General features: G+C 38.6%; 1 protein-coding gene across 2 annotated transcripts in view; it reads left to right on the top strand.

Moving 5' to 3' along the window:
- Nucleotides 1-27,311, top strand: part of Sit (stuck in traffic) — an 87,673-nt gene that overhangs the window by 43,757 nt on the left and 16,605 nt on the right. Inside the window, exon 1 of one of the 2 annotated variants that reach the window (XM_076786393.1) lies at nucleotides 12,127-12,483. The exons of the other annotated variant lie outside the window; for it this stretch is intronic. The gene's annotated coding sequence lies outside the window, so the exon portion shown is untranslated. Of the gene's footprint in view, nucleotides 1-12,126; nucleotides 12,484-27,311 lie in introns of those variants that run through there. 2 annotated transcript variants of the gene reach the window in all.

The raw sequence follows: 27,311 nt of genomic DNA, 5'->3' as shown, positions 1-27,311 counted from the left end.
AATAAAACAGTGTTGTTCAATTCGTTTATAATAATAACAAATGAACTGAAAAATTTCTCAAGGAAATATTTCCATAACTTCACGAATTGCAAAAGAAAAAAATCTGAAATCCGCCATTTTGACAGGCTCGACGATTCTAGTGTTAAGCATTGTTCCGCCTGGATACTGATTGTTTACATACGTCGTCCCATTGTTAACAGTGTCAGCACGATCCTGCCGTTCCGTTTTACCGACGGGGAAGGCCCCGATTGGAATTAAAACGACGAAACCGGCAATCCGAATCGCATAAACGCGGCTCGGAGCGATGGAAATCTGACGTACGTGTTTCATGGAGAGAGGAAAGGTCGCCGGCTCGGATGAGATTTATGGTTCGATTGCCGGCGAAATTCATAGAGCCTGATTCGTGTCGCGGTTTCGTGATTTTAAGCATGCCGACTCTCCTCGTTCGTCGCGAGTTTTCGCGAAAACTTCAATGCTCGATTCTCGCGAAAATCTCGGAATCTGAGTTGAAATGTTTCTTCCTAAATCATTGCGTGCCAAGAATTTCACTTTTGGCATAAATCGTCTTAAATATATAAACACTGACCATTTAAAATAAAAATTTCGTACTTAAAGGCTACATTTTTTGGATATATTGCGCAATATTTTTTTTCCAATAAGCACGTTGTGCAGAATTGCAACGTTCGAGCATTTGTTGCCGGTAATGAGGGAACTGGATACTTATCGAGATATCTGTGTGGGTCTCGAGGCACTGACATTTCGAAGGATCTAGTTAACATGATAAACACGAAACATACAGAACTGGATCAACGTTCGTACATGTTTACGAGCCCTGCTGCCATTATCGGCGATAATGATAGCACAGGTTGGAAGCCCGAGGGAAGCATTATTCATGGTATCGAAAATTCGATTATTGCAAAAGTGGATATTTGAAATTCCGTACCTGGAAAAAACACGTATGGCGAAACAATGTGGAAAGTTTGGTGCACGTGTTGGTTGTTATTTTTCTTTCATTAAAATTCCGTTCAATGTTCAATAGCCCATCAATTTCCAATAGGAAATTAGATAGAATTAATATTCTATTTATTCAATTTATTAATTACAAGGCACAAGGAGAAATATTTTACAAAATTCAATATAATTCAATGCTTAATTCCTAAGCTACTATGAAGTAATAAAAATAAATATAATATGCTTGATATGACTAGTTCAATCAAAAACCTTTAATACAATTTCATACCTAATTTTTTAATGAATTCTTTATGAATAAACTGGAATAATATATTTTTATTTGAGGTTTATCATCTATTAATGTCTACATGTAAGACATAACTGAGGTTCTTGTTGATAGCATAAACGCCTACTGCCTCGCAACCAGTCTGCCTCTGCGGACTGCGTGAACATGATCGCTACGGGATCATTTTATATCACCTCTCTATAAACTTATTAACTGTTTCTCGAGCAGTGGAAAAATACAAAATTAATGAATTGAACGTTGTTGCATCTCAGCAATAAATATCGAACATCATCATAAGCCATAAATATTAAGCGAGTTAATAAGATGAGACAGCTTGAAAAACAGAAAAATGAAAATTTAAATTAATATTCAATTTTTCTATTGCCTTATATTACACTTCCACATTTTTGATATAAATGCATAAAATCCTCAATTTAATCATTATTATCCACATAACAGCTACATTAACGATCTCAAACTTTCCAATTTTTTAAAATATCAATCTTAAAAATGATCAATTTTGATATTGCTCAATTAGTGTTTAATAAATGGAGGCAAATTCTACGAAAATGGAAGTCTTGTCTTCGCCTTGACAAACTATTTAATATAAATGACATGTAAACATTTTAAAATAGTGATTTTTATAATTAAGTTTTCATGCTGATAATTCTTAGGGTTCCTAAAATAAGTTTGTCCACTGAATTGCACGCAGAATTCTAACAAAATAAACGTCACCAGTTGCGTAAAAAGCGAATGATTTACTACTGCTGACATTTTGAACACCGAACATGCTAATTAATTATTTCTCGGTTAAGTTCAAGGTATTGGTTTTCATTACTGATCAAAGGAGGGGGTTAATGGAATTCTCGCATTTTACGCTAGCATTGACGTAAACATCTTTCCGTAATTTTCGATCGACCAAGCAGGAAGCAATTAGCAAAACTAATGCATCACCACAGAAAAAGCTCTCCACTGATTTTTTTAAATCGACCAACTCCATAGATCATTCTGTTTTTTCCGAAAATTGCGAGAGGAGATTGCTCGTATTCATAAATTGTGAGTGTTTGTTTTATGCGAGCTGCTTTTTTCCCGTTAACTCTGTTTCTTTGAAACTGTTGTCAAGAAAGAGAGAAAGAGAGAGAGTGAGAGAGAGAGAGAGAGAGAGAGAGAGAGAGAGAGGAAAAAACGATAATTAGTTCTACTTAAATAATTTTCTCGGCATCTGAGTACACACCTTCTATTGCCACAAAACAACTTGTTGTTTCACCTTTTGTTGATCATTTAATTACTGTTCACCAGCGATTACATTCGTTGTCATCTTCGACGTGATGTTTGCTAATATATTGTAGATTGTTGATTTCGACGAGATAGTTAGTTGAAGACTCCGTGGCCTGTTCTTTTTAGAAGGTGTTTTAAAAAATGCAATCTGAAATTTAGCATAAGATCTATTAATTGATTTGTACAGTTAGAATTAAGGTAGTGTTGCAAAATTTAATTTTGCAATTTTGTAATTTTGAATACAAGGGAAATTTTCTTCCGTTTACTAAAAAATTTCTTATGATAAACATAAACTAGTTTACTTGTAATGTTTTCTACAATTTGACTATGATAAATAGACTGTAGACACATCTTTATGCCAATTTCGATTTTCACACCCAATTTTATGAGAATTAAAAGCAAGCAACAATTTCTTTCACTCACTAAAATATTCTGCACGGTAAAATTAAAAAATCTATTGTACTTAGGATTTATTTTAAAATTAAGACACTGTAATGTGACTTCTGTTTAGGCACAAACACTTGCAGTTACTTGCAGCGTGAACGGAAAACCCATAGACACAAGCTCCGCGCTTAACGTATTAAAGTCGCGCGACTTTAAACACGCATAACTTTTGAATCAGTGAATTCCTCGCCTTAAAATTTCCATTTTTCGCATTTTCTCGTCAACATGTACAGGATAACATAGTAAAAAGTTATAAATTTCTAGGTTTCCAAGGTGAAGTTAAGCCCAATTGGGTTTGGTGGATCTGTGCTATAATATTCTCGGAAATCACCGTTTATTTTAATCAACTTTTCTCAGACGTTTTTGAGCAACATCGTAGACCTTCGGGGGCAGAATTAGATCACAGACAGGCGCAGAAACGCGACGGTTATGGTTGTTCGGCCCGCGAACCACTATAATTTAACGCTCTTGGGCTTCTTTCGCTGAATGAATGGAGTCGAAGGACAGACGAGCAAGTGCGTGCGTGTATGTCGATCGGTAAATCGGTTTTTTACCTTGCTATTTCTCTAATTAAACAGATTGCTTCTCATCTGCAACATCGCGGGGAGGGTGGCCGGAGGTGAAAACGGAGCGCGCATGTTTCACAAAAAGCGCAACAACCTTCGTTCGAATGGTGAAACCGCAATTTTTTCCCACGATTGTTGCATTTTTTCGCATTCCTTTCAAATTTCCGACCGATCGTAAAACTTGCAAGAGAATAGTTGAAATAATTGCAATGGTTCCGGCCGACGGTTTTTTTCGCAACACAAGCCTATTGATTATCCGAAACCTCATCACGAAAAATAATTACTAACTTCAAGCTATTTTATTTTTTAGAAAGGATCGATCAGTTTCACTTATTTTTGTTTCGTTGTTTCATTGAATCATTTTTCAGTAACATTTTCCGTAAGATTCTCTATTATTTCCACACATTTATAATTTTGTATATCATGCTGTTAGATTGTAAGTTGAGCAGCACCTGAAGTTATTATTACAACGAAACACAATTAGGTTAATACAAGAGTGTATTATTATCACAGTCGAATACCTTGAAACAGGTTACGAGAAAATTGACAACAGCCTTAAGCAATGTTATCAATTAACCGTTAATTATTCCAGTGCGGATTTGTCGCGACTGTTCACTACGGAACAACGCACCTGAGAAGTAATTTAATCGAGGAATAAATATCCTAGCCGCTAACGCCATTCTGTTTGATTTAATCCGCCATTGCTATGTAATACTGGATCGCCGGTAGACACGTCCACGAATGAGCGAAGTTAATTAATTTCTCTGAGTTCAGTCGCATTGTCATTTCATTGATTACATAATATTCGAACGACGCGTTTCTGACATTCTTTTTCTGTCGGGTCTTCAACGGGTTAATAATGATTAAATAGACATTATTTCTGACATTTGATTCGTTCAAAACAGATCTGTTTACCGATTTAAAATATTTATAAGGGAATTATCCGGAATTACGAAGCAATAAATTTACATGAAACTACGTTTATATTCTACTGATATTATAGATTGTTGCTCTACGGAAATCTTCGTTGGTTGACACGACATAAAATCACGAGTAAACAGTCTTTGACTGCTATTCAAAATTTTATTAAGTCGCGACACGGTTCGCATGCACAAGTACATGAGTTTGGTCATTGGCGATGTTCAAAGTGGAAATAAAAATTATTAATGAATCGTAAGCTTCGGTAAAAGCATGTAGGCAGCAATTCAGGATTTTACTGTGATTAGTGCACAGAAATCTGTCATTGTTGAGATTCGATTGCAAATGATTGAAAGCAAAAATTTCTGCACCATCGAAGCTCCCTATTATTTTTTTCCGACAGTACTCCGAAATTTTCCAAGCTGTCTATAAGCCAAGGCTCTCGCCTGTTGGTCAGTTTTATTCGGCCGATTGGAAATCGACGTTGCGTTAGCCAAATATCATGCGAGGCACCGGGATAAACATTTATCGAGGGATTCCGCTCGCAGTCGATTCTCAGCAATAGCGAATCGCGGCTGCGATTTGTCACTAGCCTCGTAAATTCTTTGGCGAAGACACACCGGCTACGCGAACCATGACTTTTTGACATTTGCCGCGGTTGCACACCGGCGATAGCATAAGCATAGAATACCTTTCGAGGAATTGTAACTTGAGGCCAGGTGCGGCCGTTGGGAAAATTCGTGCGTTTTCTGCTGGCCCGTCATTTTTGCAAACGTCTCCTCCTCTCCCACGAGCCTCCCAAGGTAGCATAGTGATCACCGGGACGCTCGTAATTCATGCTGTCCCTCTGCGATGGCTGCGTAAAGTATTTCGCTATGCAAACAGCGATTTTTCCAATCTTTGAACATTCGTCGATTGAATTCCCTCTAGAGACGTCGAAAAATTTTTCTTGGAACTGAATCCTACGGGGATTTAAAGATCGAAGCTTTATCTTCACACCGAGATCTTAAAAATTGATCTACGTTTTTTTGTTGTTGTTTTATTCAATTTTTAATGAAAAGTGTACCGTCTATCTTAAGGTAGTGTAAGGTGCAGACATCCGAGAACTTGTTCTTCGTTTTTGTTCTGTAAAACGGTTAGAAGAAATCGTAAATCAATTTTTACGGTCTCGTTAAAAAGAGAAAGCTTCAATCTTCAAATTTGTGGAAGATTCAGTCACGAGAAAAATTTTGTAACATTTTGACAGCCTTTTGAATGTCCACGATTTGTCGAAGATTGGAAAACTCGTCGCGTGCTGATACATTTTGTGGGCTTTTCGAATTTGTTGCAAATTTATTTGAAATGTTATTATTTGAATTATAAAGCAACTTGTTATTGGCAAAAAATGTACGACTTGTGAGTCCTACGAATTAATATGTAGAATAGCTTCGGGTTAATTGCGACTCTTCGTAAGTACGTTCTGCGAATTAGAAAAATTGCAGTTAATACAAACGAGAACAGGTAAACATTATAATTTACGATCAAAATGTCACCGAATGACATAGCACTTCCACCAGACGATGGAAAAACAATTCGAGATATTTATCACCGGTGGCTGCAGTCTGCAGTGACGCAAGCTGTATCAAATGCGTTTTCAGTTTCGAATTATTATAGTTTCAAATCGTAAATATATATGGAACTCTTGAATAAAGTTTAATTTGCAAGCTGTTGAAACTCTGATCTGATAGAAGCACAGATTGAAAACTCGGGGTAATAAAGTGCAATATTTACGTATCACTGTAATTATTCATGCAAATTGAAATGTGAAATTGGGCACCTTTAATCCTGCGGGGTTCTGTGCTCTCTGGACCGTAATGATTTAGACGTGTTACACAGTATTTAATCGATCTATATCAACCGGCGATTCGGAACGCAGGTGAGAAACAATGCAATTACTACCTGCTACGATTAACTCTCAACGAATGATTTAATTTTGCGTCGGAACGAAGCATTGCAAAGAGGCTGCAATATCTGCATATTTTCACTTTATAATTATAACAATTTATTTAGTAATTTTCAAATCAGAATCCATATTCTAAACAATTCGTTAATTGAATTCATCGTTTTCTTTTATTTCGTCACGATTAAAACATTTTTTCCCCAAGCAGAGTTTCAGTGATCGATAACGATTATAATTAGATTTTATATACAATTTGGAACTGTCCACATCAGCAAGATTTTTATACGGTATAATTATTGTTGTAAAAAAGGTTGCAAAACAGGGTGCAGTTAATAAGCTAGAACTATCGTTTATCTAATTCGCGGATTTTACGATTCCCGAACAAAACGGAGCACGTCTACTGAAAATTGCGCGTGTCATCTTTCATCACACGCGACTCCTTTCTAAGCGATTACTAATATTAATTGAAGCCAACGCGCAGGCACTAGTATTTGCAATCTCTGTTGGTCCGACGGTGGCCGATTGCGAAATTTCAAGGGAGAGTCCGATCCTCGGAGGCAGTTCGAGACCTCTTGCCAAACACCTGTCTCTCCTCTACTCCCACCTGTGCGCATCCTCACCTGTTCGTGCCACGATCCCGACGATCGAGAGACGGAAGCTTCGATTCTGTGGTCCACAGTTCATTGTCTGGCTCGTCAAAAATTGATACAATTTTCTCATCAGATTTTGTGCATTTGTGGCAGAAATGCACAAAAAACAAAATTTATGGCAGAAAGTTGAAAAATTATTTCAACTTTCTCCGTTGAAAAATATTTACCATTAATTGACAGAACGAGAACAAAATTCTACTGCTTCGTTTGAAATAGAAATTTTTCATCTAGTCTGAACATTCTCAGATTTTCAGGAAAGATCGAGAAAGGTTCATCTTCCCTCGTTGGAAAACATCGATTTTTGTCGATCGTCAATTGCCAGCCATCGATCGATCCCTCGGATCGATCGGACGTGCCCGATACAAGCACTTGCGAACCGCTCCGTTAATCTTGATAACGTCCCGCAATCTTGGCGAACGATTGTCTGTCTAACTAACGTCCCACGTAGTCACTAACATTCTCCGTTTACTCGGCCATTTTACTGGCGAAATTTCACGTTCGGCTTCCGCAGGAAAAATTCGCGAGCATTGTGCTTGAGGGTGTGCCAAAACGTATGGTGCACATGGAGATCGGGCTGACTTTCAGGTTGGAAAAGATCGAGCGCAAGCAGTATTATTTCGCCTCGAGATCCTCGGGCGATAAAGTGCCATTTTTTGTACCTGTTTCTCTTGCGCAAGCGAACTTGTTTTTGGCGTTGAGGAAAGTTCGGTAAATTGCCCGGTGAAATTTGTATAATACTTTGTTCATAAAAATGTGGATAAAAATCGAAATGTTTATTATAATTCGTTGCGGTAGAGCTGGGGAAAATTTACTCGTTTTTTATCCGTTCAGTGCAGAGTATATTGCCGTTTGGCAACACATAAAAAATTAAAAACAACGTATATTATATTGCCACTTGGTAACACTAAAAAATTGGAAACGAAGTATATTACACTGTCACTTGGTAGCACGTTAAAAAATTAAAAACAATTATGTCAGAAGTTGCTCCAGGTTGCAGGGGTTAATTCTCAAATGAAACCCCATAGTATTTACTAGCATCGGTCAAAATTCTTATTTTGTTGGTGGCATGATCGTTCAGTCAACGAAAGAAATGTTTAAAATAATCAAAATAGCTTTTTCGGAATTTTTGAAAGGATCAAAAAGAATCCTGGTACTGATGCAAGCAGATTGCCTAACAAGGAATCCTCTTTCGCGATCACAGGGCTGTTTCGAAACGTAATCGAGGGGTAATAGCTTCTGGAACTATTTGAACAAAGCCGTGGACAGAGAGAGGACAAGATACCGAGGATCCATTATGTAAATATCTCGACAGCGAGTGACGTAATTCAAACAGATAACGCACATCGGCGTCGGTCGGTAGATGATGCTCGATGAGGCTGGAATCGGTGCTTCGCGATTCACGATTTAATAGGCAGCCGCTTCCTGTATGTACCATACTTTCGCCGCTGCTTGCGATCCTTGCGTAACAGATCATTCACACTCGTGATTACAGGCTTGTTTCGTTCAAGTTCGAAACTGTTTATCCCGCCTCCCGCGGAATGTGCCAGAAGCCATTTCGTTTCGACTCGAGCACGCTCTTATGCCAACTTGGCTAATATCTTGAAGTTCAATCAAATGGTCAAGGTTGACATTTTTTATTTTTGGTGGGGTAAATAATCTATGAAAAACGTTAGCACGCACAAAAATCCACAATCGAGGGATGATGCCGTTGTTAGAGTCCTAACAATTTTCTAATCGCACTTTAGAATGAAATTATGTTGCTTGCAGTTCAGTGATTGGAGACGTAGCTTCTATTAAATATTTCAATGCTTGGCGCTAACTATTTTGGCCCTTAGCGCTTATTAACCCTCGGACTCGAGTTCAAGGCCTATGCCGGAGTCATTTCTGACCCACACCGGTATTTCACTACGGATTTCACTAAGGGATTTTCTTATTTAAAAAATAATAAGCGAAATAATAAGCGTCATCTTATGTAGGAATAAAATTAGAGGGATCAAAATTATGCTATTCAATGCTTAGTATTTTAGGAAAGAAATAAGCTGCTTGCAATTCGATAGTTAGACCCTCAGTTTTTATTAAAAATTGAAATACCTGAGACTAACTATTTTAGAAAAAAATTGTGTTGCTTCGACGATTGGAAACTCAACTTATATAAAAAATTAAGCTTCTACGTGTGTGCAGCAACGAAACAAAGATCAGATACAACTCCACAGCAATATTTCGCGGATATTAAGAGCATGTCTTACATTCAGAGTTGTGCAGAATTACAATTGACTTACAGGAACTATAATTACAAAGTAATTGAATTACATCGTAACTCAATCATATTGCAATTTATAATTCAGATCTTCATTCAATTAAATTACAATGTAATGCGTAATTGCAATGGAGTACAATTACAAAATACTTTGTAATTAAATTACATTAATTACGAATTACGATCAGACTTGTGCATATTTACAATTGAATTACTTCAGGAACTATAATTGCAAAGTAATTCAATTACATTGTAACTCAATCATATTGCAATTTATAATTCAGATCTCCATTCAATTAAATTACAATGTAATGCGTAATTGCAATGGAGTACAATTACAAAATCCTTTGTAATCAAATTACATTAATTACGAATTACGATCAGACTTGTGCATATTTACAATTGAATTACTTCAGGAACTATAATTACAAAGTAATAAAATTACATTGTAACTCAATCATATTGTAATTTATAATTCAGATCTTCATTCAATTAAATTGCAATGTAATTTCTAATTGCAATGGAGTACAATTACAAAATACTTTGTAACCAAATTACATTAATTACGAATTACGATCAGACTTGTGCATATTTACAATTGAATTACTTCAGGAACTATAATTACAAAGTAATTGAATTACATCGTAACTCAATCATATTGCAATTTATAATTCAGACCTTCATTCAATTAAATTGCAATGTAATTCGTAATTGCAATAGAAGTACAATTATAAAATACTTTGCAATTAAACTGCATTAATTATGAATTACGATGTAATTAAATCAAAATTAAAAATTAGAGAATAATAAAGTAATAGGTAATAAGAGGTTGAAAAATCCATGTGAAGGTATCAAACAGAAGGCATTTATTATTTATAAATTTATAATATCTCAACAGAAATAATTTTTAAATTTCAAACATAAATATAAAAAGCAGAAAAAGGAAACATGTCTCTACTTTAGCTAGGTTACGATATATATTAAAGGATAAAATAACGACAATCATCTAATGAGAATCATTAAACAAACATTAATATTATATGTAAGTAAAATGAAATACATTATCTAATAACAAAAAACTGGAAAAAGGAACGTTTTTAGCTTACCACTAACCAATAATAAGATCACTTTGACGTATTACGAACAAGGACGAGGAAATTCTTCAATGTTCTGGGCTATACATAATTTGGAGAGCTGTATTGTAATTATATTGTATATCAATTACACATCTGATTAAAATAATTAGTAATTGAATTGATTGAAAGGTTTGAATTGTGTAATTCAATTACGACGTAGTTGAATTACTATATAATTGAAATACAATGTAATTCAATTGTGCAATTGAATTACAACGTAACAGAATTAGCACAACTCTACTTACATTTTGCAACACAGACCTGATTTTGACATTATATAACCCTGTTTTTGCAGTGTCTAGTATCAACCCTGTGTTCTCTGTAGTCGCCTCCGATCGCGTGACAACCAACACTTTTCTCGAAAACTCTTGAGTCACTTGTGACGCGAATAGTGTCGCTCAGCCATCGAATCTAGGACGCATTCAGATCAGAAACGCGATCCAGAGAGCAAACCAGAAAAATCGATCGACTCGATACTAAATATACACGATTCCGGGAGAACAAGAGCTCGATTTAGGGTTAAACGAGACGCGTTAAGGTTAGCTTATTCGGAACCAATCGCTTTCCACTCAATTACTGTTTCAAATTGTTGCAAATCGCCATTGTCGCAACCGAGCTCGTTGGCTGCGCATTTTATTAACAACGTCCTGGTCAAGTGGTGGAACGCAAGGTCCGCTGAAAATTGACTGTTTCCGACTGGAAAAACGCGAGAATTTAGGCCACGTGTCCATTTTCAAGTGAACCGAACGAGAATTGCGAAAATTGCGTACAGAGTCTCCAGAAAATATTCGAACACTGGATTAACGATTCCTGGAAAGTTCGCGATCGTTAAACTTTATAATTTCCTAAAGAAAAATCGTGCAGCAATAAATCTGGACTCATTTCAAAGCTTGGAGCCTCCAATTTCACACCCGCTCATTTATTTTCATCCAAGACTCTTTTCTAGGATATGAAACATGGGAAACTGAGGACACGATTTTACTCGGAAATCCTCGAAATTTCTTGCAAATTGAATCGCCTCTAAAAACTATAAAAATTTTTTTCCTAATCTGAATCTAACACGGATTTGAAGATTGAATCTTACTTCTTCCAACGAGACATTAAGAATAGATGTACGATTTTTTAAAACCATTTTGCAGAATGAAAACGATGAACTAGTTCGGTGTGTACTTTACGTTATTGCAAAGCTGGAGGCACACCTGTCATTCGAAGTTGAATAAAACAGCAAGAAAAAACCGTAGAACAATTTTTAAGGTCTCGTTGTAAAGACGAAGCTTCGATCTTTAAATCCCTGTAGGATTCAGTCACGAGAAAAATTTTCCTACGATTCTAGAGACGATCGAATTGTTCAAGATCCTCCAAGTGTGAAAATTGTAGAAATGTAGAAAATTTGAGAATAACTGTTATTTTTGGTCCCTGGAATTTTCTATTTCATTCAACAATTTACCTGCGAAGTATCAGAGTTTCGAAGCACGAAACGAAATTATACTGAGAGAGGCATCGAGCTCGAGGAGGTAAAGCGCGAGCTAGACAGGTAGTAGACAAAGTCGCGAGACAATGGACAGACCGTGTAACGACAAAACAACCCCGTAAAGTGGAGAAAAAGGTAACAGTCGCCCCTCCAGGTGTGTTATCGCGGCAGCCACCCCACTTCTTGCACCTTTTCCTACTCCGTGTGGAGCCGTGCGTAGAAAGTAACGGCGGCGTGGCTGGATCGGGCTTCTCAGTCCATCACAAACGTCGGATCGCGCGAGATCAAGGATCGCGGCCGTGCTTCCTGACGTCGCAGAACATCCACCGATCCACCGGCGCCCATCTTCCGGTCCGGTGCGACATCCCCGTCTTGATCGCGATCGGTCTCTCTCGCTGGTCCTCGTTGTGGTGCTCAAGGATCGATATCTACCATCTAAGATCCACGATCGTGAGAAACATCCCCTTGGATCTTCCAGTCACCCTCGATCTTTTTCCTGATCGTGGACGGTTCGGCGGAGGATGCTGACGTGACAAGATCCTTGCGATCTCGGTCCTTTTTTTTTAACTTGAGCTGATCATTCATTGGTAAGAGCTGATAAGCTTTGTTGATCGTGGTGCAATTTGAGTGTGAATTTTATTTTTCTTTCTGGTGGTCCTGATGGTCTGTTTGGGGTTAGGGTGCTTGTAGTTTGAAGCTGACTTTTGTGTCGAACGAGGTAAGTTGCTGATGCTTGTGTAGGTTTGATTGAATGGACTGGGTTGAGATTGTTTTCAATGAATGTTTAAACGGTCCTTTGGATTTTTGTTATTAATTGTCTTAGACTGTGTGCCCTTTCGATAGCAACTAATGTGAACTATTTGAAGCTAGTTGCTAGCTACTAGATGCTGAAAACTGCTTGCGAAGGTTTAAGGGTTGAAAGAGGGTAATGATTTTCTAATTGGAGTGGGTTGAAGTGAGATCGTTTGTCGATCTCCTAAACAATGATGTTCTTAGTATTTCTCATCAATTTTGATTCTGTTACCCTTGACAGAAACTAATGTGAACTGTGCGAAGCAAAAACCTAATAGAGGATAATGATTTCCAAATTGGACTGGTTCTGGAATTGGACTGGAAGCAATATTTGTGGAGTTTTCAAGGCTGAAAGACGATAATTGTTTTTCTGATTGGATTAATGTAGCACTTTGCACATTTAATCCAATAACCAGACCACTTCCAAAACTATCAATCCGAACGCGATCGAACTCTCTCCAGCACCTTCTCCCGATCACCTTTCGCTCCCCAGAACGAGATAAACTGTTTATAACCCCCAATGCACCCACACGCCCCGTAACGCACCTTTCGTAACGTTTATCGGAAAGTTGCCAAACAAACTAGCAAAATTGGAATCGCGGTTTCGTAATGGGTTAGCAGGCAACTTTCTACTGTTACGCCTCGCATTTCTTTCTACATTGCTCGAGACAGTTACGAGAGGAGGAGAATGCATTTTCTAGTCTCGTCAACTCTCGATCGTAGTTTCGAATCGTTCTTAGGAAATAGCAGGTGCCTCACGGAGATATCCTCCGAGGCGGAAGCGTCCTTGCAAGGCAACGTACCTGCGACCCTCCGATCGCGAGACGGTCATCCTGCCGATGTTTGACACGATTTCTCGCGATCCCCGCAAAAACCGGTTTCGCGCGCGCACGCGTTTCATCGGATGCCGGGACTGCAACGATCCCGTTATCCTGTAAATCGATACCCGGCGTTCCCAGCCCTCTTTGACGAGCCTCGGTCTTAAGCCGAGTGTCCATTCGACGGAAAAAAATGTTTTCAGTATTTTTGGACAGCGTTCCTTACAAGCTGTTCCAGATCAATGCGGTATCAGTGGAGATGAAGTCAAGCGACCCTCAACACGTACAATTTTGTTCCGATATAAGACGACGCTTTTTATTTCGAAATAAGGAAATCCCCCCCTTCGTCTTCTTCATCCGAAATACGACGAAAGCCGGTCCCGAGACATCGTCCTAAATCGGAATAAAACGGTATTAGCATAGGCCTGGACCTCGAGTCCAAGGGTTAATGTGGACATACGTACGTGATCGAGGTGGTCTCGGGGGAAAAAACTGTCAAGTGTACGCGCATCTTATGGTTGTGAGACAAGCCGCTGGCGTTTTTGTTGAATCGTATCGGAAGGCGTCACGTACCAGAGCGTAATCACAGTGCGACAATTCCGTTCGGTCGGCACGAGTTTTTCAGCACGGAACGTAGCTAGCGGTTTACCGGGCGTCTCGTTGTCCTTCGAGACTGTTTGACTTAAGTACTCGCTGCTTTCGGGCGAAGAGAAAATGGCTGGTTGCCGTGGATTTACCGGAAAACTAGCATTATTTTATTACGGTTCGGGACTATTCATTTCACCGTGCGAAGCACTCCATTATCACCTGTCTAGTGACATCTTGCTGTGTTTTTCGACTCGCATATTTTTCATCCTTTACCTACTACAGTCAAACCTGTTTTTGTGCGGTGCTTTTCTATGCGATTTGTTTTGTGCGATTTTTTTTATGCGGTATAACATCCTTGTAATGTTCTCATCGCGAGAAGATGCGCGTTTCGGACTACGACGAGTAGTATTGAATTATATGCATTTTGAAAATTTCTCCATGTTTAAAATGAGAAATTAAATTTTTTTTAAAAATGTTTCCATGTGTTATTATTTATTTTGTTTTGAAAGCACTTTCTCTCTATTTCGTAAATCTTTGACATACTTTTTAAGTGAGATTTTTTTTTATGCGGTCCCTCTCCACCGCATAAAAAATTTTCTTTAATATGTTGTAAAAAATTATGTGTTACAGCTATTTATGAAATTTCTGAATATTTTTTTTTGGTGCGGTTTCTTTTATGCGGTCCCTATCTACCGCACAAAAATAGGTTTGACTGTACTCTTACTTGACATTTTCAACAACTGCGTCTAGAAAATTATTCTCATCTGGGACTGAAGACAACCGTACTATATCTTCCTATATTCAACAAAGAAATTCCTTATAAAGACTGGAATAACATTATAGTCAGCTTTAGGAAGAAGTAGACGTACTACAATTTTTATAATTCACTGCGAAGATTAGAAGAAAATATTATAGTCAGTTATACTCCCAAAGAAAAAGATAGCACACACGTGCTATCTTTAATTTCTCGCGTTATAACTATGGTATAGGAAATGTGCCAATGATACAGAAAGACTACCTTCTACTAATATGTAAACACTATCTATATTGGAATTTCTACGAGATATTCTCTCAGGAGGAATCTAAACACACAAATAGACAGAGACAAAATGATAGCACACTCAAGGTTTATTTTGATTTTCTTCAATATGTCGCGAGGTTTAAGGAAGTTAAAGCGGTCAGTCGGTGTTCAGTGCTTCTTGATATTGGTATCTGTCGCATTTCGTGATGGGCCGTGGTAGAAGATTATCTGACAGTGAAATAAACGCAATTCTTATTTTAAGAAAACGGAAAGTAACGATTACAGAAATTGCGAATGAAATTGGTCGAAGCAGAAAAGCTGTATATAACGTATTCAAAGATGTGGATAACTACGGTAAAAGGAAAAGCACTGGAAGGCCAGCGGCCCTATCGCACCGTGACACAACAGCAATACTTCGTGCTGCATCTAATTCTTGTGCTACTGCAAGAGAAATTGCTTGCAAAGCTGGTGTACAAACTAATATTCAAAATGTTCGACGTGTGCTGCAAATGAGTAATATTATGAACCGATCAAGAATAAAAGCCAAGCCACGATTAACAAAGAAGCATAAGGAAGCACGCCTTGAGTTTGCGAAGAAACATATACACTGGAGGAAAACCTGGAGGAATATAATCTTTACAGATGAAAAACGGTTTTGTCTGGATGGTCCAGATAATAGTGCATACTATTATCATGACATTCGAAAAGGACAATTAACAAGAATTAGACGACAAATGAATGGAGGTGGAATAATGATTTGGGGCGGCATAGGTTACGAAGGAAAAACGGATATTAATTTTATACAAGGAAAAATGAATAGTGCAAGTTATTTGAGATTAATAAAAAACCAAATTGATAAGTATGTACAATGCATCGCAGGTCCAAAATTTGTGTTCCAGCAAGATAATGCTGCCGTACACACGGCAAAAATTATTCATGAATATTTTTCAAAAGAGAAAATTCCTGTTTTGGAATGGCCGGCGTGCTCCCCGGACTTAAATATAATTGAGAATTGTTGGGGATTATTATCAAGAGCTGTCTACGCAGAAGGTAGACAATTTGAAAATTTAAATGACTTAAAAATCGGTATTAAAGAGGAATGGAAAAATTTATCACAATCTTCAATTAAAGTACTGTATAAATCCTTACCAAACAGGAAGTAATTGAGAACCACGGAGTTTCCACACATTATTAAACACAGCTACAGTTCTATCATTTTCATATTTGTCTATTTTAAATTTATATAATATAGAATATTTTTCAGATGTGCTATCATTTTGTCTGTATTCATTTGGGTATTTGTATTTTTACGACGAGAATTCGTTGAAGAAAAGTCAATAAAAGTTATGTTTATATATTAGTAGAAGGTAATCTTTCTGTATCATTGACACATTTCCTGTACCATAATTGTAACGCGAGAAATTAAAGATAGCACGCGTGTGCTATCTTTTCCACCATAAAGGTTAAAATAAAAACTATAATCTAGGGAACAAAGACATACAACCTCCGCAATTGACTACAAAGATAGGAATAAACAGTATTACAATTAGCTGTGGACAGTAATAAAAACTGTTCAATTCAACTGTCATATTCAATTATTTTTTCCTAATTTGCTATAATAAACGTCAACGTTAGGAAACCAACTTCTCGATCAGGGTACAAAGCTTCTTGCAATTAGCATTCGACCTAAGTCTTGACTTCGTTGCCACCGGGATCTGACAATGAACTTCGTCTTCGCTAGCATTGTAGTCGAACGGTGTTATATAATCGCAAGAGGCAACCGGGATTACTTTCGTCCGACGTGCTAAAAGCAGAGAGGTTCGCAGGCGAACGCGAATTCTGAGGCCACCGTAAAATATTCTCGGTTCGACTAGGAAGCGGCGAATTACGTGGTTTCCGAGGCTATGGAGTTTCGCTAACGTCGCAGCGAGATTTCCATCGTGTCGCGTGCCCCGTCTTCGACAACGTTTATTCTCCATGGAGAAGTAGAGTCGGTTCCGCGGGTGAACGACCACCGTTCGAACTAGAAATCTAATTGCGAGCCATACGTTCGCAATTTCACTCTATCCCGAGCTCGAGCGCGTCATAGGCGTAGCGTCTCTGTTCGCGAAATTCTCCGTCGACGACGCATTCTTTCCACGGTGGTGTCTTTCGTCATAAAACGCGATGAAATTTCCATCTCATGGAAACCTGCAACATCTTTCATAAGGAAACTTGCAACACGTTTCATAACGAATGATGTTTAACATTTCAGGAAAAGCTAACTTTCACGAAAAGGAAAAGGTAACTTTTCATTGCTGAAAATCCGAACGGGCGAATTCCCGTCAGTTGTAGAAAACAACGCAGCGTAGCCGCTCTTAGCAGATCTATCGATCCATAGATCCAGTGTCGTACTCGTCGAAGTGTCCTCCTTATCCACTTCCTACGATTAACTCGCTTTCATTCTTTTTGCGACAGTGCCGCGAAGTTTGCTGTCGACTTCAATTCCGTGATCGGTCTACGTGCATGGAATTTGTCAGGATTCAACAACTTAGGCTTGTATCACCAGGTTACAAGTTGCACTTGAACGAGGACGCAAAATAATAGAAAACAATGTTAAAATATACTTGACTGTTCTTATTCTGTGTAGTTCTCTTTTAGCATTGTCTTTGTAAGTAGAGGTTCTCGTTATCGATCCGTTCCGTTCCCTGGAATATCGAGTATCGCCGTATTCCAGACTTTCAGAGATAGTCTCATCCATTCAGAGACGCGAGACGAACCTCTCGTTGCCCCCTGTGTCTTCTTTATCTTCTTGGTTCGCTCAAATATTTCTAACACATTAAAATCACGCACTATTGTTCGAAATTTCGTCGAATTTTTATGTTCATTGTTGGAAAATTGAAACATTCGGCTGAAGTATCAATTGCGTATGAAATTAGGGGATGGAATAGGTAGCTGGGAATCTTGTCAGATTTTTTCGAGGCCGAAAACAATTAAAAATGACGTTATTCGCAGAAAGTGTAACAGAATGCATTATTGGAGCAAGGACAAAAACAACCAAGATGAAAAATTAATCAGAACGACGATAGATCTCTCGATCCATCGAATAAATTATCGATGGGACCAGAGTGTCGCGTATCGATCCATCATTTTATGCCTGCAATAACAATTTTCTTGCTTCGTTTTATGACGAGGGTAACACACGGGAGATTAGAATGTCGGAGTTTCTGGATCAAAGGATCTAGATTGAGTCGGGCTTCGATCAGAGCCGGTTACGAGACGCTTGATTCCATTGCTAGCCGCTCGCACGGCCTGTCTCCCGATCGCGATTATGTTTCCCGCCACGAGAATTTCCGCGTCCCGACCGGAAAGGCGAACAACCGCTTCGCCAACGGTGGTACCGCTGCTTCTCCACCATCATGGACTGCTGCGAGAGACAGTAAACCACTTTCGTTTTCATCGGTGCGGTTGTAAACCTCCTGCCGCTCGCGCTGCCCATCTGGATTATTCCATCCCGATGCACATGTTCAAAAACGATCTGATTGAAAAATTAACTCCAACGCAGAAAATAATTTTTCCACTATTTACTTTTACTATCCAATTGTAATTACTATTCAAAGCTCTTTGGAAGATTGCAGCAAGGACATAGGCAGTACGCATCAGCTTGTTGCGAATGAAATGGCCGTCTTTGAATCTTTAACATAAACTTTCCTTTTACAAACTTCACTCATATTCCATTAATCGAAATAATTTACATCGATGAACTTCTTCCATCGTGATGCAAGTGCCCCAATGCCTTTCTGGTGGAAATCTAATAAATGCGAGGCAATAAATTCATCAAATGCAGATTTTACAGCACATTCTTCTTTGAATATTTTTCCATTCAAAAACCAATCTAGGAGCTTGGAAAAATGGTAATCAGTAGGTGACAGGTCGGGCGAATAAGGAGGGTGTGGGAGAACTTGACACTTCGACTCTGCTAGTTTTGTTTTTTACAGTTTGTTTCGCAATGTGTGACCGAGCATTATCGTGAAGCAATAATAGCTTCCAATGTGAAAAACGATCATTTCAATTGCAACAACCTAATACTATTTTCGTTTTATAATTGTTTTTGGTATTTGTAGATTGCAGAATCATTTTTAGAATGTTAGTCTTGTGCCAAATCTTAACTTCATGAACGAATAAATTTTCTTATTCTCTGAATTTTTATAAATTTTTATGAAGACGGTTAAATTCTTTTAATCTTACTGTTTTGAATTGCACCGACCCCGTTTTCTCATGAATGCATAAACAGTCTCAGTCCTGAATTAAGTGCGTCATCTGCGGGTTGCCTTGGGTCACGAACGACCCAGCCACGCGCAGCCAGCGGCGACACATAACCGTTCGCAGTCCCATGTCAAGCGAAACATTGATTTCTGCCAACTAGTGGTTACTTATTTCACCGATTGATATTACATTTGCCGATAATACCAGAATTACGTAGTATGTAAGAGCAATTATAGTATTTCGAAGCAGGTTAATAAAGTTGCATAGGGGAATGCAGTTGAATGACACGATATTATAGCAAGTTCTGCAAACTAAATCTGGCGATGAAAATATTCGCGAACTGGCGGATTGCAGCGGCGGTCAAAAAATGGTGGAAAATCCAGACAATCCGTTTGCGCAAACACGCATCAAGGTCGCGCGGATCGCACAGAGAAGTACGCGGGATCGCATAAACGCGAAAGTGCAAGAGCATCTCGGAGGAAAGGTTCGGTGCTCTCTCGGCTTTTAATTTTCTCGCTGAGTTTTTTCGAGCACGTCCTACTCGAAATTCTGTTCCGGCAACCACATTTCTCCCAGGATTCTTTTTACTTCGCGAAGTTACATGTCCACCGGCCAATTAGCATCAGCAAAAAATTGTCTTGATACTTCACTTCGCTCCAAATTAGTCAAGTTTCCGCTTTTCCACCGCGTTCCGTGATTACGAAACGCTTCGTACGCGATGTTTAATCCTACGGAAGAGTAGAGAAAGCGGCGCTATGGTTTTAGGATTGATTGCACTGCGAATCGCTTGATGAGCCTTTTTGGCCCCCGTGAATATCCAACTCGTCCGGGCTTAATTGCACCGGTGAAAGTGCTTTTCATGTAAAAGTAGCGGTTTCCGAGCTGTTTGGAATATAGCGGGCCAATCCAGAACTAACTGAATGATTGATTACGTTCTGAGACGTCATACGTTTTGAATAACGAAGTTTAAACTGCTCGGGAAAACAGTGAAAGTGTTTGCGAGATTTCGCAGTGTTTGGAGCAGTGATCTAGCTCAGAACTTGCTCGCGAAATGATCGATTGCAGCCAGAAACGTTTCGAACGTTCCTCATAATGAATTTTTCAAACATTTGTTAACCCTCCTATGCCGGGGTCATTCGTGACCCGTATCGGTGGTGAAAAGCTCGAGGGACTGTGTACAATTTTATTCCTCGGAATAAAATAAGATGACGCTTCTTATTTCGAAATGAAAAACTCGCTTTCCCCTCTTCTTCGTCTTCATTCGAAATACGAAGAAAGCCGGTCTCGAAACATCACCTTATATCGAAAGAAAACTGTAGTGAAATACTGGCGTGGGTCATAAATGACTCCGGCAGAGGCCTAGAACTCGAGTCCGAGGGTTAATAACACGGTGAAAGTGTAGTGAAAAAATAAAAAATAATGGTCTGTCGGATAATTAGAAACTGAACCGAGAATTAACCTGGGCACTAATTAATTAAATCGAGAATCGTTTTAAACATTGCTTGTAATATTTTCTTCCTGAGTAAGTGTGTTAAAGCTCTTAATAAAAAGGTGAAAGCGGTTTGTGATGCATAAGGAATGGCATCCGAGTCGTTTCGAAGATTATAATCGATCGATAATATGTAAAGTGGTACCTTGAACAAAAGCGTAACGAAATTCCGTAATGGAAAATTTCAATGAACGCTTCAGCTTTAAATAAAACAACTGCGAACGTTCGTTTGTGACGCGAGCGATTGAACAGGTTGCCGCCGTCTGATCATTGCGAGTCGATTCTACTGATTGTAGTCGCGAAGTCGAGAACTGATTCCTCCAAGTCGTCTTTACACTGTTTGTTAACTAACGGCATCTCCACGATATTTTATCTATTGCATTGTTACTGATAGGCCGTAGATTTTTATGTAAAATAATAATTTTCTGCATCGACTGCTGGAAATTTTCTTCTATGACTTTAAAACAATTAACACTTCGAGGGTACATACTTTTGATGATTGTACTTGTGATTCAGCTCTATTTAGACAGTTGATTAACAATTTTTTTTAACACATTTTTGGGGTACGCTTTGTTTAGACTCGTTGATCTCCTTATTATAGTCGATTAAATCTATTTATGTATATTATAGTTAAACGATGCTTTTGTAATGTTGGGTCAAACTGGACCCAGAGCTTACCCTCCAAATGTTAAGATAGGTTCATTTCATTTAAAATAATAAACACTGAAAATAATCTAGAACTAATTCAGAAATAGCTAGCAAATAAAAATGGCTAAAAAATAGTGTAGTATTTTTAATTTTCTGGAACTTGGCACAGAGAAATATTTTAGAAAGTCCAAAGAGATTTTGATCTTCTCTGAAATGGAATGAGTTAAGTCTAACACCGTGACAAAATTTATTTACTTCCTATCCTGTATAAATGCGCTGTTCCAAGGAATTTTGATTTGCATAAAATGCACAGTCTACTTATCGATCACTGTATTTTCTCCGATGTCTCTTTCACTTCTCCACTTTTATCTCATAACAATTTCCGACCATGTCGGAAAAGTTTCGGCAATCGGTTCCGCGTTTCATATTTCTCGCTCGAGATCCCATGTGCGTTAATTGCACTAAGTGGACGGCTCTCGGAGAAACACGTTGTTTAATACGTCGTATAAAATCATAGACCCTGAACAATTCACATAACTTCGCACCAATGTGTTCTAAAAGGTGCAAGAGCATCTTCATTAATAAATTCATTAATAAATTATGCCTAGTGCATTTCGATTCTGTAATTACAGGAAAATACGGAACGCGATTCTCTGCGAGACATTAATGAGTAAACAAATGAACACTGTTTTGATTCCCAACGAGGATACCACAAGTGACCTAATTACCGCACGGTAATTAAACTCGTTAATAATTCGATCCTCCTTTGCCGCTTAATATTGGCCGTGGAAATGAATTCGATGTATTTCCATTATGCCGATCACGAGTAAAAATACTGATTAAAAATGGTCCGAGATTTCCCCATGGAAGAATTGAATATGTCATTCAATTTCACTAAGACTTTCAATTTTTTTTCTCTTCCCAATCAGTTTCGATTCGATGACGTATCATCGGCGTAAAAATCGAAAGCAATCTGTTGCGCTCGGTACCCTAAACGAGAGATCGTTTCTGGAGCCATTAGTCTCGAAAGAAACATCGATGCTCCGTGTTCCCCTCGATTAGGCTCTCGGTTCGCGCTAACTGTACAGAAGTCCCGAGCCAGGCCGGGAAATTTCACTTCTCGACGCGATGACCGAGTGAACGTTCGCAGTCCGGTGAAAGATCGCGAAAGCGGCCGCAAACCTGACATTCTGTGTACACAATAGGACCTTGCACTGCGCAACAATGTTTCTATTCGAAGAAATCGTCGGAACGATCCGCGTCGGACATCATTTTGCGGTCGACGACCATTGTTTTGCGAGAACGATTCCACTGTTAGGCTTTTCCGATCGCTTTTTGTCAGACACGCGATTGCTGCGTTACTGTACGAGAATAAGTAGTCCGTGAAATCGCTCGGTATATGAATGGGTTCGGCGTTTTTTCTGGGAACTATGTTGCGAGTGTTTCGGAAGAATGTAATTTTCTGTGCTTGAAGATGACATTAGGACATCGGCTGAGAATGCTAGGTTGCAAAGTACTATCGTTGCGCTTTGAACGCTAATTTATCGTCTCGGAAATTGCCGAGACTTCTTCGAAGGAATTGCAACTTTGTTGAATGAGAAAGAATGGTTACTAAAGACCAAATGTATGTATAGAACCGATTAAAAATTTGTTGCTACATCATGCAGGAAATGCAGTTGAACAATCCAAAAATTTTAGACAGTAATTTGAAAATGAAATTATTCCTTGAGTGTATAATTTAGTCCAAGATTAATTCTAAAAAATTCTTCTCTAGTATGTAAACGTAAATCGTATGATCGATCCAAAAATTCGCTTTTTGCTCTTTCTCACAAAAAAAGAGTAGTACAGGAGCATAAATCCTTAGGACTACGTTTTTAAAAATGTTTGGAACAGTTCATTAAGAGTTTGAGTAGGTGTAAAAAATTTTTTTTCATCTTTTGCTTTTTTCTTTTTAGAAGAAAAATCCAGTGAAAGAGTACAAGGACCCAGAGCGTACTTAGAACAGAGATACAATAATACCAATTGCATCTTTGTAATTCACATTGAGTTAATGGATGAAAAAGAACGTGCTCTCTATGATTATACGCTTCGACGGAACAAGTATTAAGTATTCGATACTCTCCTCGACGGAATCCAATAAATCACCGCATTTCTTCTCATGCAAGCACGCATGTAACCGCAACGCAGGAACCGGCGAATTCTTTCTCTGAAAGAAAGTTGTATTACATAATCCAGGCACGGCAGAGCCCAAGGAATTTAGAACATACGATTGGCTTAATCAAGGGGTAATTTTTGCTTTTACTCTCTTCGGGTCGATTTGCGTTTGATTTCCCCGCAGAACCGTGCCTATTAAACATTTTTCAAGACAGAACGCAGGATAATTCTTTGAAATAACATTTCCTGGTCACACAACCTTGACTGGTATCCCTGGTGAGACCATAACTGGGAACCGCGATAGTTGTTTGACCTCTTCCAGCCATTCCTTTTTGCACATTTTCCCTTAGAAACTTTGTCTGTATAAAATTATTCCCCGAAGACCACTTCTTGTTCATTATTTTTAAAAACGTGTTACTGCAAATTTTTCTTTGTACAATATAATGTTGAAATGATCATGTAAAAAAACAATTCACAACGGTTCAAGAAAAATAATTGAGTAGGACATTGTGATCATGGGTTCACAAAGGTACAAGAAAAATAATTGAGTAGGAAATTGTGAGTATGGGTTCACAAAGGTTCAAGAAAAATAATGAATGGAGTAGGACATTGTGATAAAAGGTTCACAAAGGTTTAAGAAAAATAATAGATGTAGGACATTGTGATAAAAGGTTCACAAAGGTTTAAGAAAAATAATAGATGTAGTAGGACATTGTGATCAAGGGTTTTCAAAGGTTCAAGAAAAATAACGAATGCAGTGAGACATTATAATCATGGGCTCACAAAAGTTAAAGAAAAACAATGAATGGTGTAGGACATTGTGATAAAAGGTTCACAACGGTCAAGAAAAATAATTGAGTAGGACATTGTGATCAGGGGTTCACAAAGGTTCAAGGAAAATAATGAATGGAGTAGGACATTGTGATAAAAGGTTCACAAAAGTTCAAGAAAAATAATAAACGTAGTAGGAAATGTGATCATGGGTTTTCAAAGGTTCAAGAAAAATAATGTATGCAGTGAGACATTATAATCATGGGTTCACAAAAGTTAAAGAAAAACAATGAACGGTGTAGGACATTGTGATAAAAGGTTCACAAAGTTTTAAGAAAAATAATAGATGTAGTAGGACATTGTGATCAGGGGTTCACAAAGGTTCAAGAAAAATATTGAATCGAGCGAACAAATTGTTAACAGAGAGTTCAGGCAATTGCTTCTTCATCTTCATAAAGGATCACAGAAATTACATCACGAACACTCAACACAACGAATAAAGGAGATCTCTCTGAACACCACTCAGAGAGGCTGGGTTCAACAGCTCCATGTAAACATTAGGTCCACACTCTGTCACAGGAAATTGAACGGTCTATTCTCCGTTGTAGGATCGCAATAAATAAAATCACGGGTCCGGCACACGCTCTCTTCCTACTTTCACGGAACGTCCGCGCGAGGGACGATCATCTATCGATACCGGATCCTTGCATAACCTGTGCAATGGGTAAAATTTCGCGGGCATCGTGGTCGATAGCGCCGGGCACTCGTCGCACTCTTACCTCACTGCCATTGGCATCAATGGATCCGCACTCGTGGCTGGATCACGCGATCGCGTGATCGAGAGAGCTCGATCGCACGTGAACCCTCCACATCTCTCTGTGTGCGCGTCCACGGGCGATATAGGGGAAATGCTCGGCAGGAAGAAAGCGTGGCAAGAAAACCGTGTCTTTCCATCGCCGGAGAACTCTTTCGCGTCCGCTCGACGTGTTTCCAAGCTCGCAGCAGACGAGTCCTGTGATTACAGCACCGATCGGGATTTTTGTACGGCCCTGAAAAGCATAGAAAGTAGCTGCAAAAATTTATGGGCCGTGTTTGCTTTGTTTATTGCCATTTGGTGACGAAGATCCGAATAACAAACCTTGATCTTTGGGTGAAAGAAGCTCTGTCTGGACTCGGAATTGCAAATGTTTCATTTGGATTCTAATTTTTGGGTATGAATTATTTTATAAAAAGTAGGAACAAACAGAAAATTCCCTGTGGCAAAAAAGGATATCCCGGACCATCAGCGTTCAAGATTACTCAAGGTCATTCATACGAAATGATACAAGAAAGAAAAATTGCCCCTAAAAAATTACAATTATTTCTGACACTTTATCTAACCAACGCTAATAACTGTGCTATACCAAAAGGAAAATTAAAAATTATTTTTTACACAATAATCCCAATCGAAATGATTAGATTTACTGTAGGTGGCTTGGGTTTAATAGACCTCATGATTAAAATTGCTATTACTGTCGAAAGACCTATTAAAAAATTGTTAACCATGAACTATAGATGTTAAAAAATTGTGAGATTATCGCCGGTAGATAGCCTGTTAATTATCTTGTAATCTAGGCTCCGAGCAAATTACACGCATATTCAAGTGTATCTTGACGTTTTTCGAAGAGCGTGAAGCCCGATAGGATCTCCTTGTTTGCCATAACAGGATGTACACGTTCGTAACAATTACCATTCCAGGCTTCTTATCAAGATCATCCAAAACGGTTCGAAGTTACAGAATCGCCTGCACCCTGGATCCTTTGCCCAGTGATCTATTCCCATTGCGTAACGAGTATTAGATCGTGGCTGGATCCGAGAGTAATTTATGCTCGGGCCTGACGAAAGTGCTCGGTCAGTCGGAAGAGCTGATCTTGTTTACTTTCGAGGCGCGTTTCCAAGTCGGGCTCGTCAGCGATCCTCGTTTGCATACACTCGTTTGTCTCCGCGATCGCTATTGTCATGCGAGCTTGCGGTCCTCCAGGTCCGGAACCTGCCGAAGGACACCTGCCAACGGTGATGGATGTGTCGAGGATAAATCTTGGAGACTGGTCCTGCGGCGGAGAGTAACGATCAACAAATTGGCCGATCAATTTTCTGTACCCTTTGTGGACAACCTGGTCGTTCACGTCCGGAGCGGAATTCCAGTCTCTCCAATATTTATTTTTTCCTACTAACGCTTTAAACATTCGGCGTTCCAACGATTATACAGGGTGGCCCACATAACTCTGAACAGCTCAATATCTCGAAAACTATGCCATCGATTTTAAAGTACTTAGTCTTAAATTGCATGGAACTGAAGGGCCTTTCTGACTACATAAACGTGAAGTGGCCTCCCTTCCCCTTTAACGGGGGAGGGGAGGTACCTTTGTAATTTTAAATGGAACCCCCTATAAAATGTTACATATTTAGATTCTACCGGAAAAAACAAGTCAATTTTGTCTGAAACATTTTTTTGTCAGATACTTCCATGATGAGATATAACAATTTGAAGTTTCGAGTTGTAGGTACTTGAAGCGCTCGGAAATAGCGTTATGGAATTATATACGTTTGAGTCCTTTGCTTATTCATGAAGAAACACAAACAATGATATTTACAATTCTTGAGTTTGACTCACTTATCTATGAAAACGTTTTCAGTTTAGAGCTGTTATTCAAGCAGTAACATTGTGATTATGGCTACTTTTAACACAGAAGTGAATATGTTATTAACGTTAGGTGAATGCCAAAAAAATTATCGGCGTGCAGCAGTGATGTTTTTTGAAAGTTATGGGATCAAAAAATGTCATGCAACATTTCATAATTTAGAAAAGCGGCTTAGTAAAGCTGTCACTAATGAAAATAATAGTGCCAG

Source organism: Halictus rubicundus, chromosome 4 (genome assembly GCF_050948215.1).
Source record: "Halictus rubicundus isolate RS-2024b chromosome 4, iyHalRubi1_principal, whole genome shotgun sequence".
Taxonomy (NCBI): Eukaryota; Metazoa; Arthropoda; class Insecta; order Hymenoptera; family Halictidae; genus Halictus; species Halictus rubicundus.
The sequence above is the reverse complement of the archived record's forward strand: the minus strand, read 5'-3'. Positions and strand labels throughout refer to the sequence as shown.